Consider the following 25,298-nt stretch of genomic DNA (forward strand, 5'->3'; position numbering starts at 1 on the left):
CCAGGTGACATGTGCTTAAGCATTAAATAGGAGCTCAACTAGCTGCTCTCTAGTGAGGCATCAATCTTAGCTGCCAGGCCAGAGTAACCTGAGTACCGCTACACAGCTAAAAATCCCACCCCTGGCGGCGAGTCTCAGAGCCCGGGCCTACAGACTTGGGCATGCACCTACCGCACTAAAAATTGCGATGCAGACTTCCCAGCTCCAGCCGGAGCTCAGCTGCGAAGCCTGAGGGGAGGGGTGGGAGCTCCGGCCTGAGCTGTGACATCTACACAGCTATCTTTAGCCCCGTAGCACAAACCCTGCAAGCCTGAGTCCGCAGACCTGGGCTCCGCGACTCGCCATTGCGGGTTTTGTTTTTGCTCCGTAGATCGCGCAGCAGCACAGGCCTGGCCACTCTTTGTCTTGTGCTTTTTTACAGACAAGGGCCAGATTTAGGGACAGGCAACCCAGGTGACCGCCTGGGGTGCTGGGCTTGGGGAGCGCCAGGGTGGGGGGCTGTTTTTGTTGTTCGCTGCAAAAGGGGAAAAATAGAAGGTTTGAAATAACGTTTTTCCGGTATTGCCTAGCTGGATTCATTTTTCACTAACCTCCTAGAATGTTCTGGACCTCTGTAGAACCTTGTGGAACCTTCCAGACTTTCTGTAAATACAGCCTGACAGAGCCTAGCATGCAAATTTATTATCTTATATGATGGGGATAAATCATGCATGCAAATTGTGCATCGAAGTCATGAAATGGGCTCCAAATCCAATAAAAATAAGGTATTCAGAAGTTTAACAAATGGAGACGGGGGGCACCAAAGACGCTCCTCACCTGGGGCGCCATTTGGGCTAGTGTCGGCCCTGATAGAGTCCACGTGCTGCACCTGTGCTCAATGGGAGAGAGAGCTGTGTGCACACCCTGAGGACCGGCCAACCTATCTTTCCTCCTCACAGGTTACGTCTACACTGCAATTAAACACCCACAGCTGGCCCGGGTCAGCTGAATCAGGCTCGCAGGGCTCAGGAGGTGGTGTAGACATTCCAGCTTGGGCTGGAGCCTGGGCTTCAGGGACCTTCCCCACTCGCAAGGTCCCAGTCTGAGCCCAAGTGTCTACATCCTAATTTTACAGCCCCACAGCCTGAGCCCTGCAAGCCCATGTCATTGGACATGGACCAGCCACAGGTGTCTACCTGCAGTGTAGACATAACTACAGAGGCCTGGATTGAGCTCCACTTTCAGCATGTCCTTGAGTCCCATTGACTTTAATGCAAACTTGCTTAAGTGCTTTGGCAGAGCTGAGGGCGGACTGAAGAAACCAAGTGGCTTGAAAACAGACTGACCTCAAACCACTTTATACTGCTGTGAGCCCCACACACGTACCTACACAAACAACGAGGAGTCCTTGTGCCACCTTATAGACTAACACATTTATTTGGGCATAAGCTTTCATGGGCTAGAACCCACTTCATCAGATGCATGGAGTGCAAAACACAGTAGGCAGGTATAAATACACAGCATCTGAAAAGATGGAAGTTGCCTTACCAAGTAAGAGGTCAGTGCTAACGAGCCAATTTAATTAAGGTGGAAGTGGGCTATTCTCAACAGTTGACAAGAAGGGGTGGAAATCACTTTTGTAGTCAGCTACCACTCTGAAACCTGTCACACATGCAGCTGTGAGATAGCTGTCAGTGCTAAGGAAGGGAGGATGCCATTGTTCTGGCGGGAGTCTGACTGCTGAGGGAGGGGAGCCTGGATCGAGAGAGGGAGAGGAGCCATCGCCTACAGACTAATTATAAATCAGCTCCCTTCCTCTTCCTACCTCTATACCCCCACTCTCCTCCAAAAAGTTATCTTGAAGAAAAAAAAGGGGGGGGGGTCTCAACCCATTAACATATGCAACCATAACAAAGGAAAATTCCTTCTCTCATTTCTCTCTGCCTCACAGAAAAGCCTAGCCCAGCGTGGCGTGAGCAAGGCAAGGCAAAAAAAACCTCTTAACCATCACACTGTAAAAATCTGACCACCAGCATTAGCCTAGATCCTATTCAATCATCTAGCATGAGTGAGGCCTTATTTTGTTTGGAGGGGACAGAACCCCGTAGATTCCCTGTTGTCATCAATGGAATAACTGCTGATGTTTAAGAAAGATGAATTTAAACTGGAACAGGCTACTAGGATGATCCGAGGAATGGAAAACCTGTCTCACGAAAGGAGACTCAAAGAGCTTGGCTTGTTTAACCTAACCAAAAGAAGAATGAGGGGAAACATGATTGCTCTCTACAAATATATCAGTGGGATAAATACCAGGGAGGGAGAGGAATTATTTAAGCTCAGTACCAATGTGTACACAAGAACAAATGGATATAAACTGGCCATCAGGAAGTTTAGACTTGAAATTAGACAAAGGTTTCTAACCATCAGAGGAGTGAAGTTCTGGAACAGCCTTCCAAGTGGAGCAGTGGGGGCAAAAGACATATCTGGCTTCAAGACAAAGCTTGATAAGTTTATGGAAGGGATGGTATGATGGGATAACCTAATTTTGTCATTTAAATTGATCTTTGACTATTAGCGGTAAAGATGCCCAATGGCCTATGATGGGATGTTAGTTGGGGTGGGATCTGAGTTACTGCAGAGAATTCTTTCCAGGGTGTCTGGCTAGTGAGTCTTGCCCGCATGCTCAGGGTTTAGCTGATCGCCATATTTGGGGTCGGGAAGGAATTTTCCTCCAGGGCAGATTGGCAGAGGCTCTGGGGGGTTTTTGCCTTCCTCTGCAGCATGGGGCATGGGTCACTTGCTGGAGGATTTTCTTCACTTTGAGGTCTTTAAACCGTGATTTGAGGACTTCAGTAGCTCAGACATAGGTTAGGGATTTGTTATAGGAGCGGGTGGGTGAGATTCTATGGCCTACGTTGTGCAGGAGGTCAGACTAGATGATCATAATGGTCCCTTCTGACCTTAAATGAGTCAATGCATCAAAGCACTTAAGCGTGTGGCTAACCTTCCATCAATGGGCGCCCTCACATACTTCAAGTTAAGCACCTGCTTTGCTGTGCTACTTGCAAACCAATCTTTCAATTGTGTAGAAATAAGAATCTGCTGGTTTATAACTGTTTGTAGCTAAGGAGGAAGACTGTACTTCTAAAAAACAGGGCATATCTGTTCAGGTAAACTGGAAGATAACTGCACAGCGTGGGGGGAAAGAACTGACCTGGGGGAATACATGGAAATTCCTATCCACAAAAAAAAACTGCTTTATAATGAAGCAAAAATGTGCAAGTTTATTCACCCACAAAAACCGTGTGTTACACGTTTATTATAAAAAGCACAATAGAAGATCTGCTACACACACAAAAAAACCATCAAAAGGAATATTACAGGTCTGATTAATCTAAAAAAGCTAAGACATTAGTAGCTCAAACAGATAATAGAGACACCTGACACTCAATCCCTCAACAACTTGACCCACTCTGCCTTGAAGTAGCAAGGTTTCAAAATGAAAGCGAGATGATCCATATATACGACCAGCGGAGGCTGAATCAGAACTGAATTGAGCCAGCAGACAGCAGCTCAGCAAGTCATCACTTTTCCCTGGTGACCATCTCCTGTACTCCAGACTATAAACCTTCATTTTGAAAGAGGCCGAGACTTTATCCCTCTGGTTTCAGGAAGGAAAAAAAACAACCCTTCAAAACATCAAGTGACCATATACCAATGCAGTTTTGTCTGCTTGAGTCTGCAACAGCTTGAAATAATAGCCATCTACATGACCGGTTTTCACAGTGTTGTAACCAGGTCAGGACAGAACAGCATGATAGCCAGCTCGCGAGACCCTATTGCAAGTAATCAGGGTCTAAGCACCAGATTTTCCAAAGAGCTCACGGTCTGATTTTCAAGTGCTCAGCAGCCACAACTGGAGCCAGGTTTTCATAAATACCTCAGCTCCCATTTAAGCACCTATATTAGGGGCAGATTTCAAAAATATGCAGCACCCATCGAGGCCCTTATGGCCAGGTTTAAAAAAAAAAAAAAAGTTGAAAATCCAACCATTTATTTTGGTGCCTAGAAATGGAAGCTGAGCTTTCTTGTTGGCTGGGATTTGTTTGAAAATTGGGCCCCTATTTATGTATGTAATCAGGGAGGGTTTAAAAAGATGGTTATCAGGAGCTACTATAAATGTTTGCAGGCCAATTGGGTTGCATGTGACACAGAAGATTATGACCCTTTGCCCAGAGTTATTACAATGGCACAAAACATAGCAGGTACTGTGTGTGCCCAATTTTACACTGTTTTCATGCTACACCACCAGTAGAAAACGTAAAATTAAAATAATGACTGCTCACAGGAAGAAACATGTTTACTTTTTTTAAAACCATTCTGAATTATGGTGCAACTGTTTTTAAGAGTTTGCTTCAAAACCAATACCCTATTTAAAACGACAGCAGTGGATCTTTATGGCAGCCTCGCAGCAGTCAGGAGTAACACCACGCTGGAGACCTAGCCTGGAGTCCTAATCACCCCTGCCTTCCGGAACCAGGGAGTAGAATCTGGGAGAGAAGGGAGCACTTCCCATCAATCCGCAGTGAGAAGCGGCATGGCTCCCAGGATATTGCACTGGACTGGGAGTCAGGAGATCTAGGGTCTAGTCCTGGCTCAGCCACTGATTGGCTGGGTGACCTTGGGCATGTCACATCTCCTCTCTGAGCCTCTCATTCCCTGTTTGTCTGTGTTGCCTCTTGAGGCAGGGACTGTCTTATTATGTGCCTGCAGAGAGCTGGCACAACCAGGCCCTGCTAGGCACTACCTTTATTAATAATACTAACTACTGCCGCTAGAAGATGTAGCCATGCTGACTAGCTTCTATGGGAGTCCCATCATGGCAGATAAAAAAAATCATATCATTTACAATCTCAAATTTGAATTTACAATATCTGTCTCAAGGACTAAAGCATTAAATGAAATGCAACAGGCCAATCACTTCTGTGCATTCAGTCAATACATATTGATGTCATCATCACCCCCCTTCATAACACACACAGGGATACTGTAATGTTTAAAGTTGGGTGTCACCAGGTGTTGGACTATAGGATGCTGTAGGGAGAAGTAGAGCCATTCTTCTGACTCACCCTGGTGACCAGAACAGGAGGCTCTCTGTAGCTCCAGTTCAGACATGGAAAAGGTAAGTATTTCTGAGAAGGAAACAAGAGACTTATTATTTGCATTGTGACAGTGCCTATAGGCTCTAATGGGACCCCACTGAGCTAGGTGCTGTAATATATATTACGTACACGTACGCACAGTCAGTGACACTTCCTGCCCCCAGAAACTTTACAATCTAAATAAACAGGGTGCAAAGAGAAAGTGATGTGAAGTGTCTTGCCCAAGGTCACACACAGCAGGTCAGTGGCAGAGCCAGGAACAGAAACCAGGTCTTCCAGTCCTGCCACTATCCGTGAGACCACATGGCCAAGATAAACAGCAGAATAGCAATCTCGTCAGAGAAAAGCCCTTTTATATCTGTATGTACAATACTCGTGCCACATCTGAGCCAGTGGGACGCCTACTTTGTATTGCCCGCGCAACCCTTGCCTCCCCCACGATCCGGATCATAACAAGGTTTAATAGAGACAAGGGGTTTTGTACCAAACACAAATCCTGCTGGTGTTCCCCCTGCCGGGGTGGGGTGGGGGGAGGAATACTCCTTCAGCTCACCAACTGGAGCCCTGAAGCACTCTCAGGGTCAAGGAGGACGCTCTTACAATGAAGCTTTCTGCCTTAGCTGAGCCTCAGCCACAGACACACAGTACGCTGACTCTCATGAGTCAACTTTCCTTTAGAGATCTCTCCACTCCTTATGCAAGTGCCTGGCCTCCTTTCCTACTGCAGCTCTCACCAAAGGAGGCGATGTGATTCATTCCCCTGCGATACGTGCTGCTCAAGAGGTTCTTTGGGGCTTCTCTCATGTCACAGCTCCATCACCTCAACAAAATCCAAAGGCAGACGCTCTGCAGCAGGAGAGTTCTGGTTTTATTTTTGGCAGACCCGGGGAATTCACATGACCCTTTCATTTCAAAGGAAAAATCCCCAGAGTTTTGCCTCCTTTTGGCATCTTGGAGGTTTCAGATCATAAACCCCAGACTTTGAAGTTCAATAGTGGCGAAGCTCCCTCTTCCGACACCTACACTTCTAACCCACCCTATATGCACCCCAGGAAGGGGGAAAATGAATCTACAAACCGTAAGATTTAATCATAGGAACGAGGATACATTTCTTCTGTCATTCCTAGAGGGGTGGAAACAATACGGCATTTCCCATTTCCTAGTAACAGAAACTGCCAGCAATACCGAAGTCCAGTATTACAGCCCCCTCCACCATGAGAGCAATAAAAATAAAAATAAAAAAAAAAAATAGTTTGACAGTAGGGAGTGATGAAAGGACTCAAATCACTCTTCTCAGAACCCAAGGGTCCAGAAGACTAAAATTAGTAGCGTTTGCTAAGTGACTAATCCCATCTCCCTGTGGGTTTGCTGCCTTTCCCTGTACCATTCTGATCACTAATCAGGAACGTTTATCACTAGCTAGCTCAAGAGATGATTACCTACCTACTATGAAAAAGAAAAAAAAAGTTACCCTCAGAAGTCACAGGACTCTTTCAGGGGTACCAACAGTGGTAGGTATTTCAGTTTTGTGTAGGCACAACTAGACAGACCAGCAACAGAAACACAGACAGATCAAACAGCTCATTGTACGGCATCAGGGATAAGCTTTTGTTAGCCATGTGCTCCCGAAAGAGGAATTTTTGAACAAAGATTTTTTTGAGAAATATAGTGCCAAATTCTGCATGTGCGTTATCCCCGAAGACCCCACTGGCTTCAGCTAAATGACATGGATTTACATTGATGTAAATGAAAGCAGAATTTGATGCATTGTGCTGTGGGTTACAGAGAAATGTGCTTCTGTATTAGTGATGCAGCAAATCCTATCCCTCACATACAGTTTGTAATATAATGTATTTAACAGGAGTACAAAGACCCTGCTACTGCACTTGGAAATAACAGCTTCTCCCCTAAGTAATAAACTCACAGGCACCATATTTTACCAGGGTCAACAGCCGCCCTTATTTTTCCACCTACTGTTACACAAAATTTGGTTGTAAATAAGACCAGGGTTGATCCTGAGCCTTCAACTGCCACTGAAGTCAGGGTTGAGGTGCTGTCCAGCACCTTATGGAATTGGGACCTAATGCTCCTGGTTCAGGGGTTCTCAAATTAGAGATAAGCACCCCTCCGCCCTTCTCATATTTCTGAATAGGAAGGAGTTCCTAGATAGTTCCTGCCTACATGGGAGGTCATAGACGAGATTGACAACTCTTGCTCTAGTTTATTTCCCCTTTGGGATGAAGTCCCACATTAAAATGTATCTAGCATCGGTATCAGTCAAAGGAATTTTGTCTCCTCTTCTGCAGGGCTTGAAAAATAAAAGCCTCTGCTCTCTGCTGCATTACAGCCAGACACTGGCTGATGGCTCAGAGGTGGGGTGCAGTTTTGAAACTCAAGTTCTTTGCCAGCCCACATACCCCATATTGATGAACAAAATGAAAATGCCCCAGGGGTGACCTCTCTGCTAATTTATGTAACTTTGTGTTCACAGAGCAAGGGAAAGCGGGTCAGGAGGATCAGGAGTGTTTTAGCTCTAAAATGGAGCTGTATTTCTTAATTTACCAAGGCAAGCGGGAGGAGGGAAGAGGAAGGTGAGTGACTTCTGGCAACAGAGACCAAAAAGGGAAATTAACACTCTCAGTGGCATAGGGAAAGGGGGCTATTTTTATTTTTTAAATGTTGATTTACTACATTCGTGGAGCAGAGTTCAAGCCAAGACTCCTCAAAAAGAAACCGGGGGGGTGGGAAAAAAAAAGTTTCCAGAGTCTGGTTTCTTGGTATGTAAGCTAACACTCATGTTATTTAAAGCCAGAGTTTTAACAGCATTCAGCTACTGTTTGCGTGATCAGGATAAAAAAAAATCGCAATCCTAATTCCTGGCCTCCTGGTGCCTATGACAACTGGTATCTGTCTCCTTGGAAACTAATCTCGTGGTATTTGAACAATGTAACAAGGGCCTTTAATCTCCCAAACACTGTAAATCTTTATTCTAGCCTGCTTTTCTAGTAGGAGGAGCCAACATAAAAAGCTTCTTGTTTTCTGCACAGTTAGGGAGATCCTAACTGCAATTTTCCATTACACATACTTCTTTAAAATTAAAAAGGGGTCTGTGTTCAGAAGCCCTACAGGTAAATAATTACTCATGATTCACATAACTTAAGAATCTGTTCCTCAGGCAGGGAGAACTCACACTGACAATTACAGACAAAAGCTTTTTTTCACCCAGATGAAAGGAAAAAAAAAAAAGATACATCCATCACCCACTCCCTCCCCCTCAAAAAAGCCACACAAGGGATGGCTCTACTAACAGCCTGCTAAAAACAAGTCTGGTGAGCAGAAATGCTTTTGTGCCTGATCCAAATCATCAAAGCAGGTTGGTTTCCAGGTGTCCCAAGGCCTCAGAGCTTGGCTTGTTCCGCCCTCATCCTTTTGCACCCTGAAATGACATCAGACAGCTGCACTGGACACAGTTTAAAATAGGTTTCTCGGTAGAACTGGCAGAAAAAAATCACCAGTAACTGGTTTATAAACTGCATCCAAAACTCAATCAAAAGCTATTAGCAGAGAAAAAGGAAAAGGTATTTTGCATGCTGCAGCGTGACTAGCATTACAAATGAAGAAGCTGTATCAGATCTCAATGTTACTGGGAAATCATAATACAGTAGCTATAGGGACTGGCGGGGGGGAGGGTGGGGGAGGAGGGAAGAACATGGTTGCTAGTCAGAGCTTAGTGGTGTTTCAAAGAAGTATGAGCTCTGACACTGCCTGACATTGTATGCAGTTGTCCAGCTGTGGGGTTTTATTAGTTCATAACAAAATAATGCTACAACTTAGCACTTGCCTTGCATAGCACCTTCCAGCCCAGGATCTCTCAGGCCTCTCTCTACAGACACTAAGGGGTTGAACCTCCCAACCCCTGTGCCAGCGGGTATGGTAGGACTAGCCTCGTTTTACAGAAGGGGAAACCAACACACAGAGTAATTAAGTGACTTGTCCCATAGTAACTTGGTGTCAGAAATGGGAACAGAACCCAGGAATCTTGTGTCTCAGGCCGGGTCTACACTGCAAAGGAAGGTGTGTTTGCAGCCCAGACAGGCATACCCCTGCGAGCTTCGTCTAGCCAGCATAACAGCAGTACACATAGAACCATAGAATATCAGAGTTGGAAGGGACCTCAAGAGGTCATCTAGTCCAACCCCCTGCTCAAAGCAGGACCAGTCCCCAGTGTTCGCCCCAGATCCCTAAATGGCCCCCTCAAAGATTGAACTCACAACCCTGGGTTTAGCAGACCAATGCTCAAACCACTGAGCTATCCATGGGCTAGCCACCCAAGTGCAAGCCCTCCAGGGACCCCGGGTATGTACGCAAGTTGCTTGTGCTACCATGTCTACATAGCTATTGTTCCCCACACGAGCTAGATTAAAGCTCTCATGGTGTGGGAGGAAGCATTGCTAAGCTTGCCTCTTTCCCTTCTCTGCGCGTCCCCTGTCCCCCTCAGGGCTGGCACCTTGTCAGGCCAACTGCCCCACCCTCTCACCTCACCCACACCCCTTTAGCAAGAGAAGAGGGTGCACAATGCTCAGTTACGCACCCAGCCTGCTGCAGCTCCTCTCTGCTCTGAGCTGAAACAGCCTGCAAGGGGAGCAGCAAAGGCTGAGACCAGCCCACCCCCCAGGAGGCATTGTGACCTAGTGGATAGAGCACCAGGCTGGGACTCTGAAAACCTGGGTTCTATGCCCAGTTCCACCACTGGCCTTTTTTGTTCCTGCTCAGTGCCTCAGTTTCCCCCGCTGTAAAATGGAGATGATACTGACCTCATTTATAAAGGGCTTTGAGATCTACTGAGGAAAAGTGCTATATAATTATGTATTATTATTGCTGTTAATATTCCCACAGGTCACAGCAATCCCCAGGAGTGTAAAACCTAGGACAGTCTGGTCCAAAGCATACCATTATACTCTACTATTCTATATTAGGCAATATCAGACAGCTAAAGGACAGGTATAATGTTTTAAATGGAACAGTTTCTGGTTGAAAAATGCTGTTTCGTTAAAATGCAAATGTTTCGTGGCAATGTGTCAATTTCAACAACAAAAATCTCAGACGAGAACGTTTAGAGGTGGAAGAGCAATTGAAAACGAAACAGAGCATTTGATTTTGTTTTGACTTTCATTTCGTTTCAACTTGACGTGGAAATATGGTTTCAATGCACCATGCGCTGTGGTTGGTCAGTGTTGTCACATGTTACCTTGTGTGTTCTTTCATTGGATGAGAGCAACAAAAGTGATAAGAGGTTTGGAAAACGATTTCGGAAGAAAGGTTGAAAGAACTGGGCCTGTTCAGTCTACAGAAGAGAAGGCTGAGGAGGGCCATTACAACAACCTTTTACAAATTTGAAAACGGTTAAAGAGGACGGTGATCAATTGTTCTCCATGACCAGCAAGGATAGGACAAGAAATAATCGACTTCATTTGCAGCAAGGGAGATTCAGGTTAGATATTAGGAAAAACGTTCTAATGATAAGGATAATTAAGCACTGGAACAGGTTACCTGAGGAGTTTCTGGAATCCCTGTCATTGAAGGTTTAAGAGCAAGTTAGAGAAACCCTGTCAGAATGGTCTAGGTAGAATGAAGCCTCTGTCAGCAAAGGGAGGATGGATTAGAGGACCCTAAGGTCCCATCCAGCCCTTCATTTCTGTGATTCTATGAAATGTCCATTTTCTGACCTGCTCTAACTGAAGCTAGGCTACATACCCCGTTCCCTGAGGGTGTGAGAAACAGGAGGGCAGAAGCAACTGTCTCCTGGATTGAAAATTCTGTTTATCCTGTTCAAACTGATCTGAGGGGCCGGAGGGGAAAGGGGGAGTTCTCTGCCCCTAAAGGAATTCAGCGCCTCTCTGGAGGCTCCAGAGTCATCCCCAGCTCATAAAGATGTTTTCTATGAGCTGGGGACCTATGCCTCTGCAAGATAGCATGGGTTTTTTTTGTTCTGCTTTGTTTTTAAAAAAAAAAAAAAGAAAAAGGAGTACTTGTGGCACCTTAGAGACTAAAATTTATTTGAGCATAAGCTTTCATGAGCTGTAGCTCACCAAGGTGCCACAAGTACTCCTTTTCTTTTTGCGAATACAGACTAACATGGCTGCTACTCTGAAACCTTTGTTTTTAAAATTTCCTAGAGAAGATGCCCAGATCCCCCTCTGCAAATTACTCCAGCTGAACACTGCTGGGATGGATGGATAGATTTAGGGACAACAAAGGGCAGAAAGTGCATTGAAAGGAGAATTTCCTTCACCAGTAAAGACAAATATGTACATCTCCCCTTTGGGGGAAAAAGCCCCCAAACAAATCACGGACTCATTCCCCAGCCCTTCATCCCTCCCCTCTGCTACGCATGCACCTCTAATTCCATGGACTGGGCACCCCAGTACAACTGTCCCTCCTTTCAGAAAAATCAAGACTGCTTCAAAAGCACAGACTGAAGTGGGGAGCCTTCTTCCCAACCAGCCCCTACCTGCATTACATCTCTAGTTTCACCAGGACAGAGTTTAGTTTAAAAGACTTAAAACTTTACATTTACAAAGAAAAGAAAAAAAAGAAAGATGTAATTTGCTTGTATGTTACCGGAGAAGGGCCAGGGGACTGGAAAAGCCCTGAAAATAATTCTCAACTGTGTACAGAAAAGTAACACAGACCCTCTCTCTTTACGCCCCTCTCCCAGACTCTGCTCTGTCCATTCATATACCTGGCACCCGTCCCTTTTTCTCTGCAGCTGCTGCCCCCTGAGCATCCTTCCTGCATCCTTCCAACTTGTCATCTCTCTTTCTTTTCCATGCTGATATCCCTCTCAATGCAGTTTTCCCTCCATGGCACTGCATTGGGTGTGATGTAGTACAGTATTCTATAAGTGTTTCTCTCTTCACTAGTCTTATTTAATTCTTTAAGGCCTGATCCTGCAATCTTTATTCAGGCAAAGTCAACATATGTTTTGTCTGAGTATAGATAACAGAATCAGGCACCAAATTAAGGCTAGACTTTTTACCCCCTAATTCTCATTGGTTGTGGACCATTACTCATACTGAAATCAATAGGAAAATAGGGTACAACTATGGGTGGCACAGCCTGGTTCTGAGATAATTATATCCACTCAGGTAAGGCTACCAACAACCCCGTATTACAAGGGCTGTCCCTTATTTAAATAGAAAATTACCTGTCCTGTACTTCATCTCCGTACAATGAGATCGAGAGCTGCTGAGTGATGCAAAAAGCAGCAAGAAATATCACAGCGAACGTAGGTGAATACTGCTTAATAAATAAAAATAAATAAATAAAATAAATAATACTGGGAGGTGGAACCGGGGTGCTAAGAAAACAGTCCCTTATTTTTGAAATACAATGTTGGCAACACTGCACTCAGCACCATGATTGCACTGCCATCTAGCCAGCCATCTTAGGGATGTTTCTGAATAGTACTAGGAGTGTCGTAGCGTAGGCCCCGGTTCAGGAGAGCATCACTAGTCAGGACAGCACTTACCGCAAACTCTTAAGGGCAGGGATAATCTTTTTGGTCTGTGTTTGTACAGCACCTAGCATAACATGGTCCTGGTCCATGACAGGAGTTCCTGGGCACTACTGCAATATAAATAAATAATCAATCAATCATCAAGTGCTTTCCAGGTAAATTAGAGCTGCATAACGAGGTCTCTAAACAAAAAAAACCATTACTAAATGTTTTTACTATGGTTTAATCTTTTCTTTAATATATGTCTGGTTTCAGCATAGTAGATGTGATACTGGGACATCACTATGTTATGGTAAGTGCTATTAATGGAACTGAACCTTGTTTCTAGCCCTCGTGAAGCCCTCTATCCAAAGATTTCCAAAGCGATTAAACAAAGCTGAACAGCTCCATGGCTCCCACGCATGGCCGCCAGCCTAACCGTAACACAAAGGACACATTTAAAAGCAACATGCTTGGCTTGGCCACAGACGCAGACGATAAATGTCGACAACAACTCGCCCCAAAACCCAAAGCCAAGCCGAGCACCCTAGAACCAGGAGAGGAGGAAGAGCTCAAGTTTCCATGCAGTCCACTGGGAACCTTGGTACGGGTTCAGTCTCGCAAGGTGCTGAGCACTCCCATCCAACAGCACTCTCAAGCATATGCTTAGCTCTGAGCATGTGTGATGGGGTTTACAGACCCCACACTAAAGGTACAAGGAGTGGTGCAACTCTGTCAGGCCAGGAAGACCCCATCCCTCAGCAGCATGCTCCCTGTGGAGGACCTGTTTAGAAGAGAGCTCTGGCAGAGGGCGCATGGAGTGCAGGAAGGCGGACAGACTGCAGCCACGGAGGCAGAAACACAGAGAATACGAGTAAGACTCGGCTGGGATTCCTTGATTAAAGGGGGAGGGGGCAACTGGACTCTGAGCATGAGCTGGGAAGTGTCCCTGTCCCCCCGTTCCTCCCTGTCCCCCTGACTCACACATGCTCAGCTGAAGCCCTGAACTCCCAAGACTGTCAGCAGTAGACTGGGGCCACACCCCAAAGGCAAGGCAGGAAGCACCCCAGGGGAGACTGACCTGGAGGAGCAGTCAAAAGACACTGATCCACGCCTTGTCTCTCCACCAGGTCCTGCCCAGGGCCCAAGCGGAGAGAGGGAGGGCCTGGGTCCTGCTACCCTTCCCTCCTCCCTCTTGCTGCTCGAGAGATCCAAGAGGACTCAGGGCTGGAGGATGGAGGCTGAAACACACAGTGATATGGCTGCCAGGCCCCCAGACTGCCCAAAAGAGCCACCTCAAGGCTTGAAGAGACTGTTCAGCTGCAGACTGACCACTAGCCCTGCTGGCCCCTCAAGGGCTGTGTGCTACAGCATCTATGAAATCAGTTGGACTATTCAGATGCTTAAAATTAAGCACAAGTCCGCAGCTCCTTGCACGGCGGAGCCCCCACCACAGTCTGTTAATCTAGGAGTCACTCACAGCACCACCTCTTAAGAAAGGGACAGATCTCTCTCTCGGCAAGGTAGGTGCTGCCATTTTTGCCCTTCCCAACTCATGGCAGCTGGCCACCAATATCAACTGGCAGAAGGTTTGTGAATTAAATATAGCAATATTTATTTGATCTCTCTGACCCTCTGTGTATTTCTGTTATGTTTCTCTGCTCAGTTTATTTAAAGGGACAGGCTAGAAAGGTAAATGCATAAACAATGCTCCAGCATGGACTACCAGAAACATATATGGCACCAAAGTGAATCGCGAAGCTGTGGCTTTGGCCAAAAGGCAGGATATGCAAACCTCGAGAGACATGGGAGAAAGGTGCAGCTGTGTTTTTAACAGGTCACTCAACCCGGGAACCACCACCACCAAGACATTTAGAAATGTTTACAGGACTTACAAGTCACAAGACACACAGCTGGCTGCAACTGTGCTAATTCTGAAGCTCACAACCAGCCAATTGCTTCTTAACCACAAGCTCGCTGGATCCTGGCCTAAGAAAGGTTTCCAAACCACTTTCAAAATGACGGCGAGATTTCCAAAGACACAAAAGGAGAGTCAGGTGCCTACCTCCCTGATCCTTCGCATCTTTGAAAGTCTCCCCCAGAAGCAATAGGATAGCTCAACGTTGTTAACCTCTTTACAATGTGCCGTGAGGGGGTCAACTGTTCTTAAGGCTCAGAATGCCACGTGTCCAATGGAAATCAGAGAGGAAGGGCCTTACTCTGAGCTACGCCGCAAGCATGGCAGAAAGCCAGACAGCTCCTGCTACGAAGCAGAGATCTGCTTCTTGATGACCCAAAGGAAAAGCCAAAAGGGGAGCAATGTTTTGAGATAAGTGAGCTGGATTAAAAATATACACATCTGTCCTCAGATGCACCTATGGGGATGACACAGCCTCTTTCGTGCATACTACAAGGCCGGCAAGTCCCAAAGAGAGCAAGGTACCCTAATCCCCTGGAATTTCGAAGGAAGTTGAGTGCCTAACTCCTTTAGGCTGGTTTGAAAGTCCCAGCCTAAAGCCTTGTCTACACATCTGCAAACATCCTCTTCAGTCATGAACACTGGTTCAGCTCCAGTGCTGGGATCTCTGGGCAGAAAGCCCACCAGCGTTTTAAACACCTGTCATCCAACCATACTCAGAGCAGACCCAATTGACAGTGTTTAAAACACCAGCAGTCTGTCTGCATGAGGGGCTCAAAGATTTCTGTGGTGTTTAGATGCTGCTTGTAATTATTAGAACTAGGAGCACTGGCTGTTGGGAGTCTGAAAAGACAGGAAACAGGAAGGGGGGGGGAGTGGAGGAGGCGGAGAGAGAGCTACCGAGGGTGCAGCAGCAGCTTAGTAAAGAGGTTTCCACTTTAAAAATAAAGGCCTGTTGAAGTTTCTTAGTATCTTGCCTGGTTGCTACAACATTTTGGCGACAAGGATGGATCTTCTGCCTCTGAACCCACCTGCACCCTTTCTGCAAAGCCCAGGTGAGCCTCCAATTGCTTTTACTGCCTGGATCCATATGTCTGAGACTTATCTGCTTGCAATCAGTGCTACAGAAATTTCTGAAGTAAGAAAGCGTGCTCTGCTAATCCACTGCCTTGGAGCAGAAGGGCAGTGTATATTTTATACACTTGCAGATGATAAATATGAGACTGCACTCACGGCATTAAAGAACTCTTTTGTGCCAAAAGTGAAGGTAGTAGCTAATCGCTCCAGATTTCACCAGCATGAGCAGAAAACAGGGGAGACTATAATGCAGCATAATGCTTCCCTGAGGAGTCTGATTGTAACTTGTGACTTTGGGAATAGGGCTGATGATTAGAGACCAGCTCATTGAGAAAACAACCATGCTTCGTGTAAGAGAATGCTTACTTCTAGAACCACAACTTACACTAGAAAAAGCAATAACCATTGCTACTCAGATTGAGTCAGCTTCAGCTGAAGCCAAAATAATGAGCCTGGATACAGGAGGCACAGTCCAGGCTGTGACTCCTTTGCAGAAAAGTTCACTATTGCTGCAGACAAACGATTACAAGAGGAAAACGAATGGAAAACCACTGAATCAGCAAATTCAAAATATAGTAAAAGCATGCTTTTGCTGTGGATCCCCACAACACCTTGCAAGCGACACAGGATGTCTGGCAAAAGTAGCTCAGTGCAATCATTGCAAAAAGATTGGGCATTTTGCCAAAGTATGTCGCAGCAGCCAGTTCAATCAACAGGTGCATGCAGTTACAATACCAGATGTTACTGTGCTGAGCGTGGACAAAATCACTACTGCACATATTCCAGAACAAATAAAGTGCACTGTAAAGGTTTCCGCCATATCCTCAGGCAAACCACACTCTATTCAGCTAATGTTGGAAACTGGCTCAGCAGTGTCTATACTACCTGATTCCATCTATTTGCATTACTTTAAAGATGTGCCTCTTACTGAACCCAAACTTCACTTAGTGTGCTATCTGAAAAACCATATTCTAGTACATGGCTGCCCACCAGCAATAGTTACTTTTGGTGATTGATGTGTAACTGCAGAGTTCTACATTGTCCACAAAGGCACTCCTATCCTTGGCAGAGATTTATTGGCTGCTTTAAATCTCAGGGTAGTTAATGGGCAAATTGATCTTCCTCAGCAAAGCACTCTTGCTGTACACACACCAGTTTCAGCTGGGACCCAACACCAGGTTGAGGAGAAACTCAACAACGCTGCTCACCATGAAAGGACTGGGAAGAGAAGGATATCATACTGCTAGATGGTCTGCAAGACTACTGTCTTTCAGTTATGAACTGGAATATAAGCCTGGAAACCAAAATGTGGTAGCTGATTGCCTCTCTCGCCTGCCTTTGCCTTCACCAGATGGTCCACTGGAGGATGAGGGTGTAGTAGTTGTGCTTATTACAAGCGCTCTTACCACAGTTACAAAAGAACAATTTCAAGCTGCTTGTTCAGCCGTGTCCAATTCAACAAAAACTACGGGAATTTCTGACAAAGAGATGGTCCAGTCACCCTAAAAACCTTAACCCCATTTTGCTGCCTTATTTTAGAGTTCGGGATGAACTTTCTTTGCTTGACGGCTGTGTGCTACAAAGTATACACCAGCTTCTTGTGCCAGAAGGAGGACAGTCAAAACTCACACACCTGGCACACAATACCCATCAAGGAATTGGCAGATCCAAACAATGACTATGGGAGCTGTATTGGTGGCCAGGGATGGACTCTCAAACTGAAGCACTCATAAAATCCTGTGTCACTTGCCAAATGCATGATAAGACAGCAGTGGCACATACCCCTCCATTACAGCCTGTTCCTCTTCCTGAAACTGCATGGGAAAAAGTGGCGATTGATACTGCTCCAAGTGACTGCCGTTATGCCATCACTTTAGTAGACCATTTCAGTAAATGGCCTGAGGTAGCGTTTACATTGCAAATCTCTTCTGCTACAGTAATTAATTTCCTCTCTTCAGTTTTTAGCAGGGACGGTAACCCCAAAGAACTGGTTTCAGATAATAGTAGTCAATTTACTCCCCTGGAGTTTGAAACTTTTCTAGCACAGAGGAACATTTTGCACAGAAGGTCATCCCTATATTGCCCTCAAGCCAATGGGGAAATCGAACCATTTAACAGAAGTTTGAAAGAGAGTTTGCAAACGGCTAAACTGGAAGGGCGACTGTAGATAACCTTCACTACTGAGTTCTTGTAAGCATACCGGGCTACATGACATGCCACAGCGCAAAGATCACCCGCAGAGTTACTGCATGGGAAACAGATGAATACTAAACTGAACATTGCTGGATTGTTAGAGGTATGACTTGATGCTCCAACTGAGGACGATGTGAGAAAAACAGTTGAATAGAACCAAGTAAAGTCTAAGGCTTTCACAGACAAGCGGCGGGGTGCTAAGGAACCCAAGTTTGCGTGTAGTTCCTTTGTTAGCATACGAAAGTGTTACACAAAGGGGACCATACATTCACAGCTCCTCTTAAAATCAAGAAGAAGGGACCTTACACCTATCGACTTTCTGATGGGTGTGTATGGAATGTTCTTATCTTGCACTTGCCTATGCACCAAGAGGAGATTATGCCAACACCCAGTCTGCATTGGAGGACTTCACCGTAGTATCAACACAACAAGACATTGCACTGGAACCAGGGCTTGAGACATGGCCTGTCAGACTCAGACAACCACCTGTCTGGACAAGAGACTTTTCAGTGTAATATTTCTGCCAACAGTATAGTGTCTTGTTCCATATTTGTTCTTGTGGTTAGAACAGCAATGTTTACTTTAAATTGGAAGGGTTTCTTAAAACAGAAGGGAATGTGGTGTTTAGATGATGCTTGTAATTATTAGAACTGGGAGCACTGGCTGACAGGAGTCTGAAAGGACAGGAAACAGGAGGCGGGGGGAAGTGGAGGAGGCGGAGTGAGAGCTACCGAGGGTGCAGCAGCCGCTTGTTAAGAGATTTCCACTTTAAAAATAAAGTCCTGTTGAAGTTTGTTAGTATCTTGCCTGGTTGCTACAACACTTTCCTAACACAGGCACAGCTGAGACAGCATTAATAACAGTGGGAAATATTTTGAAACATTGCCCTACTGTAGACCAGACTTTTACAGTCTCCTGATTGATCTCTCAAGTCTCCTGTAACAAGGAGAAAGGATCAAACTAGCCATGATAGGACAAGATCATCAGTTCTTTTCCTCTAGCTCAGAGGCAGTTTATGGACACAGCAGCACCATCTGCTAGTTTATTATTCCTCATGAAAAAATTCAGCCTTTTTTCCACTGACTGTACTGAAGTCTCTATCACCCCACGCCTGTCGGACACAAACACCTATGCATACGGAGTAGCACTGTCTTCATCTGAAATCATTTGTCAGAAATCATAAGTGCAGTTGGGAGAAATTTTCCCCCTTTCTTAGAATCCTAGACTTTATTGCCTGCCCTCACAGGATGGCTGAACAGTTGCACTGCTGAGGAACTCATACCAGACCATATGGACCAGTCAGATCCAACTCACTTACTGTTATTATCAGACCCTCCTGACACAGAATCTCAGCTTTCATTTAAGCAAAAATTGAGTTTCTAGCCCTTGTGGCTGCAAAGAAAAAACTTCCAAGTGCAAGCTGATGTCATAGCAGTCTGCCTGAGTCTGCAGACACACTGCCTGAAACAACAGCTCTCAGAGGTGTCCCTGCCCTCAATCATCTCATGATGGGGCTGGTGACAGAGCCTAAAGAGGACATTTCAAATATCAGCATTGACTACTTATTCATCCTACCTACTCAAATGATCAGCAGTCCAAGTGGCAGGAGGGAAGTTCAGACATGAAACAGTGGGAAGCTGCAGGGGGTAATATTGTAAGGGGGGGGGGAGGAGAAACTCAAAGGGAGAGAAACAGAATGGAGGGTGGGGAAGGAAGTAATTCCAAGAAGTAGCCGTGGCAGTAGTTGTCAGTGTATTTTCCCTATGAGTGCGGCTGAATGAAACAATAAGGCATGTAAATAGTAAACAATGATAACTAACTGTTTAGGCAGAGATGTTCAAAGCCAGCTAAGGGGTTTGAAGGAGGAAATTGGGTGTCCAAATCCCTTAGAAGGCTTTAATCCTTTTTCCCGCAGAAGGCCATACTCCATGCTTGATCTCTGGGCAAATCACTGGGAGACCTGCTGTGGATCCAGGGGAGTGTGTAGGCCTAAGCCCATAATCCACCACTAAAATGGAATTCAGCCCTGTGCCCTGACAACTCTGCTCTCCCCTGTTCCCAAGAGATAAGGTGACCTCTGTGCTGTTGAAGGAAGGATGGCAATCAGGACTGTACAACACAGTTGTGAAAGGAAGCAGCCTCTTCCTGTAGATACAGGTTTTTGGTTGTTGGTGAGGGTGCAGAGCTGGGCGTCACTGAAACCCCATTGTCCCTCATTGTCTCCCCCTTCAGACTCCTGCACATCACATCAGGCTAGCAACTTGCCCAGAGAAAGCCAAACAGAGTTCCCTCTTGAATCAGCCCACAGCCACCCAGCGTCCACACAAACGGAGCAGGCTGCCCTCATGCCTGTCTGTCCCAAGCAGCCAGGGCATGCCCAAATCCCGACTGGCACATGCTAGTGCTGTCCCAAACTCACTAGGGCTGGACACTCTTGTATGCTGCATTTGGAAAGTTCTACTCTAATGGGAGATCACTGAACGCCACATCCCTGGGTCCCACACAGGGAAACAAATGGAGCCACTCTAGGCTACCTGTAGATGGTGTCCTACAGGATAGATGTTCCCAGGGAGGCTCAAAAGTGTTTATATCAGCCCCCGCTTCCAGGAACATGGATCTGCCGCGCTCCCAAAGAGAGCTTTAGAAAAGGGAGGGAGAAATTCATGTGGAGCTTCTTGAACCTCACTAGGCCTGGTCCCCCTTCCAGCACTGCACCTTGTAAGGACATCAAGCTGTGCAACTAGAGTGTGAAATGCTACCCAGCCTTAACTCTGACCCAAATTCCAATTGAGTGATCAGAAAGACTCTCACTGAATCCAAAGGGCTTTGGGACCAGGCCCTGGATGACTCCACAAGGTGCAAGGGAACGGAGTTCCAGGCCCATCATAAAAATCATCCAGAACATTCACACGCACACACAGGAAAATGCTTGAGCTTTAGGAAGTCAAACTCCCCACCCTCTTTTGAGTTGCCGTGAATTTTCTGTTGCTGTTTTAAACCTTCCCTCCGCATTTTTCTAAATTTGGGTCGTCAAAGACAAAGGCCGGCACTTAAACCTCAGCAATAAGGGGCAAATGGATGGCAGAGAGGACTGGCAACAGGATCCAGAACCCCAGGTTCACTGGTTCAGACCTAATCTGGGCTGATAATCGCAGAACATTGGTTCATGTACTTAAATTAGCTTCTATCGCTGTAAACATAGTCGTGGGGGAAGCTACCCACTGGCCCTGGGCTCTCCATGTGCCGTCATTTACACCAGTGCTAGGGCTCTGACTTGGCAGAGTTACACACCGGTGTGAATGATCGCACAGGACAACAGAGATTCAGGCCCCGTCTGCGGAAGTCTTCCACTAGCAAACAGCAGCAGTGGTGGGGGAGTTGTAACCGTGGCAGGTGACAGGTTGACTCTGAGCCTTGGGTTCTGCATACACATATGTAGAACAGGAGGACTTGTGGCACCTTAGAGACGAACCAATTTATTTGAGCATGAGCTTTCGTGAGCTACAGCTCACTTCATCGGATGCATACTGTGGAAAATACATAAGATGTTTTTATACACACAAACCATGAAAAAAATGGGTGTTTATCACTACAAAAGGTTTTCTCTCCTCCCACCCCACTCTCCTGCTGGTAATAGCTTATCTAAAGTGATCACTCTCCTTACAATGTGTATGATAATCAAGGTGGGCCATTTCCATACACATATGTATGTTGCATTAAATTCCAGATCAGATGTAATTCTCACTCACTGTGAAACACAGTATTTGTTGAAACTAAGTCGGCAGTTGTTTGCACTTAAGTGTAAACACGCTGAATATTAGGAGCTGCACCAATGTTGTATTTGCATAAGAAATGCAGCTTGTGTTACTCCCTCTATGGCTTCTTTTTTCCAATCCAATCAATCCATCTAGGTCACTGTTCCAAGATATGGGGGAGTATGTAAATCATGAAACCTAAAACCAGAGCAGTTCAAGAAGCGAAAAACTGACTAGGTTTCGTTTGGGGAGAAAAACGTTACTTTAAAATTATATAAATGTACTGATACAAACACACCCTAACCTTGGACCCAAAACTAAACCACTTCAAATTCTCACTGACATGCATATCTTATCAAGTCCGATTTGCATATTGTATAAATATTTATTTGCTTTTAATCCTGCAAAGCAAACCTGCCTTGGGGCACATTTCTTTTTAAGCAGCAACTGCACCGTTTTAATTGGGCGTTTTAGGCTCTTGAAAAGTGAAAACAGAAACAGCATCTCAAAGTCAGTGCCTCCTTAAGGGGGCAGGGTGAGATCAAGTCAATTGCAGACTAGTACCCACTACCATATATTAAATGGAGCATGCTGAAAACAGGAATGCAGCATAGTCTAGTGGACAGGGCACTGAACTGGGAGGCAGGAGTCCTAGGCTCTGTTTCTGGCTCGGTCACTGTCCTCCTGGGTGACCTTGGGCACATCACTTTGCCTCTGTTTCTCCTCCCACCCTTTGTATGTCACATGTTTAGACTGCAAGATCTTCAGGGCCGGGGCCGGCTCTTACTGTGTGTGCGCGCATGCATGCACATGCCTGGCAAATGGGGCCTATAACAGTTACCGTAATGTAAATGGCTCTCACAATTCACTTGTGAATGCAGATGCAAAAAGGCAAGTGCAAACATTACCGACACTCGTTGCATGGTCAAGAGAGGCCGTCCTTTCAAAAATTTGGCCTTATTATTTTTGTACACACAAGCAGAATAGAATAGAAAAGAAAAAGAAAGCCTATTTTTTCCATTTACTGCCCCTTTCCCCCTAAACCAGGGGTAAGTCCATTTTACTTCCTTTTTAACACAATGGAACAAAACCAATATTGGGGTAGAATGCAACCGCTGAGAATATAGCGCCTTTCAATCCATAGAATCCCAGCTCATCAAAGACTGGTGTTTGCTCAACTGCTGACCGATTAAGAGCAGACATTCAAGTGTTTGTGGTCGCTGCTGAGATTACATTGTTCGCAATGGACCCGTCTCATTGTTTGTTTTGCCTTCAGTGCCTCACCAGAGAAGCAGAGTTTAGGTGGACTGGGGGCCTGCACTGTGCATTTCCGTCCTTTCTAATGTTTGGGTTTCTTCTTGCTTTAGTCTTAATTCTGAATTTGCTGGATGTCTACAGCTTGTTTGTGCAGAACTACCTCATTCTGGTCAGCAGAAGTAGCAGGGTTTAAAAAAACAAAACCAAACCCCACCCCAAGACAGTGAACATTTGACATAAATGACAGACTTGGACAGGATATTTTTGACCAAGTTTAGGCCAAGTTTTGCCAAAGGTAACAATAAAGGCAAATCACAGAATGGGTGGGAGGTACTAAATTTTATTATGTGCGCATGTGCACACATGCTGCATTGACAGGCAGCACTGTCTGACAAGGCACTGGAGTGGGACTCCAGAGACCTGGGTTTTATTCCTGGCTATGCCACTGACCTGCTGGGTGATCCCCACCAACTTGCTTCACCTCCCAGTGCCTTGTTTCCCCATTCTTGGTCTCGTCTATTTAGATTGTGAGCTCTTTGACACTCTTATTATGCATCCATGCAGCACCTAGCACAATGGGGGTCTAGTCTCAGTAAGTCCCTCTGTACACTGTGAGGGATGTTTGTAATACAAATAAGAGTCCCAGAGAAAACAAGGCTCTGGCCATTCATGAGCAGCCCTATGGGAAAGTCCTACAGAATCTTAAAGAGATGAAACCATTAGCGTTCTAGAGAAATGGGATATGGCACCATATAAATTATTCCAAAAACCTATAGAATTTTATAGAAAAACAAAGAGATCCTTTCCATAGGGTTTTTAAGATCCCCAATAAAATTCTAGAGCATGGCCATAACTCTGTTAAACCTGCAGAATAGTACAAAGCTCTATAGTCAGGTTATCACTTTCTATCAAGTTCTACAGGACCTAGAAGGGCACAAACATTTGGGCCTTTATGTTGTGGCAATGAAAATTTCATTAGGCACTCAAGCGCTGTGTGAGGAGCATGGAATTAGACAGATTAGGTTAGATACAATGAGCTGAAGGAAAAAGACCTTGCCTGAAGGCTCTAAAATAATGAGAAAAGGAGTACTTGTGGCACCTTGGAGACTAACCAATTTATTTGAGCATAAGCTTTCGTGAGCTATAGCTCACTTCATTGGATGTAGCTCACAAAAGCTTATGCTCAAATAAATTGGTTAGTCTCCAAGGTGCCACAAGTACTCCTTTTCTTTTTGTGAATACAGACTAACACGGCTGTTACTCTGAAACCTAAAACAATGAGGAGGACCTGGAAAATATCAGAGAAGGCTCTCCTTAACCAAGAATGTCCTCTACCAACGGTCTGATCAGATTTGGACCTTGGGCAAGAATCACAGCTGCCGTGGAGGGGAGAACAGAGATACTGTGGCAAATTGAAAAGGAGTACTTGTGGCACCTTAGAGACTAACCAATTTATTTGAGCAAATTATATCTTTCATTGAGAGCAGAGCTGAGGGCTCACCTAAACTAGAAGTGAAGGTGTCTCCAATCCATTTCTAGAGGGAATCCAGTCCAAAAGGGATAACCTTAATGTAAACGTGTCTGCCTCTCTCTATGTAAATCTGAGCACCAGAGTCTTGACCATCCAAACATCAGAAGCACCTTAATTACCCTTGCTTCCGAGAGATGGATGGAAAGTGATGTTTGCCTGTATCCCTTCCTATTCCGCTGTGATCAAAGCATTCAAATCTGGATCTATGTAGCCTAAGACTGTGAATTAATTTCTTAATCAGCTCCCCTTAAATGGGTTGCAAGCAATTAGGTAATCTGAGTGAGTCACCCATCAGCGATGTTGCCAATCTGCTTTCAAGCCCAAGATACTGCAGCGGGAGCCTCAGGGAGTCATTCCAAAGGAAGCTAGAGAGCTCTTTGCTAAGCTCTTCACACACACAACACAGAGCCTCAAAGTGGGTAAACACAAAGCTACTTTATAATGTAAAAGTAAATATTTAAAGAGTCATTTATTTCATCTGCTCAGCTGCAACACCTTGTCCTCTTTAGAAATCTCAGGAGCAGGCAAGGCAGCCGACTAGCTGTCCTGCTATTATGTGCCTTGGGTGAAAACCCACACAGGGCCTGCGTTCACGCATCATCACCTCATTGTTTGCATCTCTGGCTTTCGTTAGCTCAAGTTTTAAACAACCTGACCTGATCCATCAATGGCTATTAGCCAGGGCAGGGATGGTGTCTCTGGCCTCTGTTTTACGGAAGCTGGGAATGGGTGACAGCGGATGATGGCTCACTAGATCGTTACCGTTCTGTTAATTTCCTATGAAGCACCAGACATTGGCCATTGTTGGAAGACAGGATACTGGGCTAGATGGACCTTTGGTCTAACCCACTATGGCCGTTCTTATGTAAAATAACCTGACCTTAGAAAGATGGGAGGAGGGGAGACAAGGGAGTAGCCCAAAACTCAA

At 45.5% G+C, this 25,298-nt stretch overlaps 1 protein-coding gene across 4 annotated transcripts in view; it reads right to left on the reverse strand.

Annotated features, from left to right (window-relative positions):
- The window catches only part of GTF2IRD1 (GTF2I repeat domain containing 1), a 173,269-nt gene that overhangs the window by 128,603 nt on the left and 19,368 nt on the right, over positions 1–25,298 (reverse strand). Inside the window, exon 2 of one of the 4 annotated variants that reach the window (XM_073315869.1) lies at positions 12,673–12,770. The exons of the other annotated variants lie outside the window; for them this stretch is intronic. The gene's annotated coding sequence lies outside the window, so the exon portion shown is untranslated. The remainder of the gene's footprint in view (positions 1–12,672; positions 12,771–25,298) is intronic. 4 annotated transcript variants of the gene reach the window in all.

Source organism: Lepidochelys kempii, chromosome 17, assembly GCF_965140285.1.
Source record: "Lepidochelys kempii isolate rLepKem1 chromosome 17, rLepKem1.hap1, whole genome shotgun sequence".
NCBI classification, from domain to species: domain Eukaryota; kingdom Metazoa; phylum Chordata; order Testudines; family Cheloniidae; genus Lepidochelys; species Lepidochelys kempii.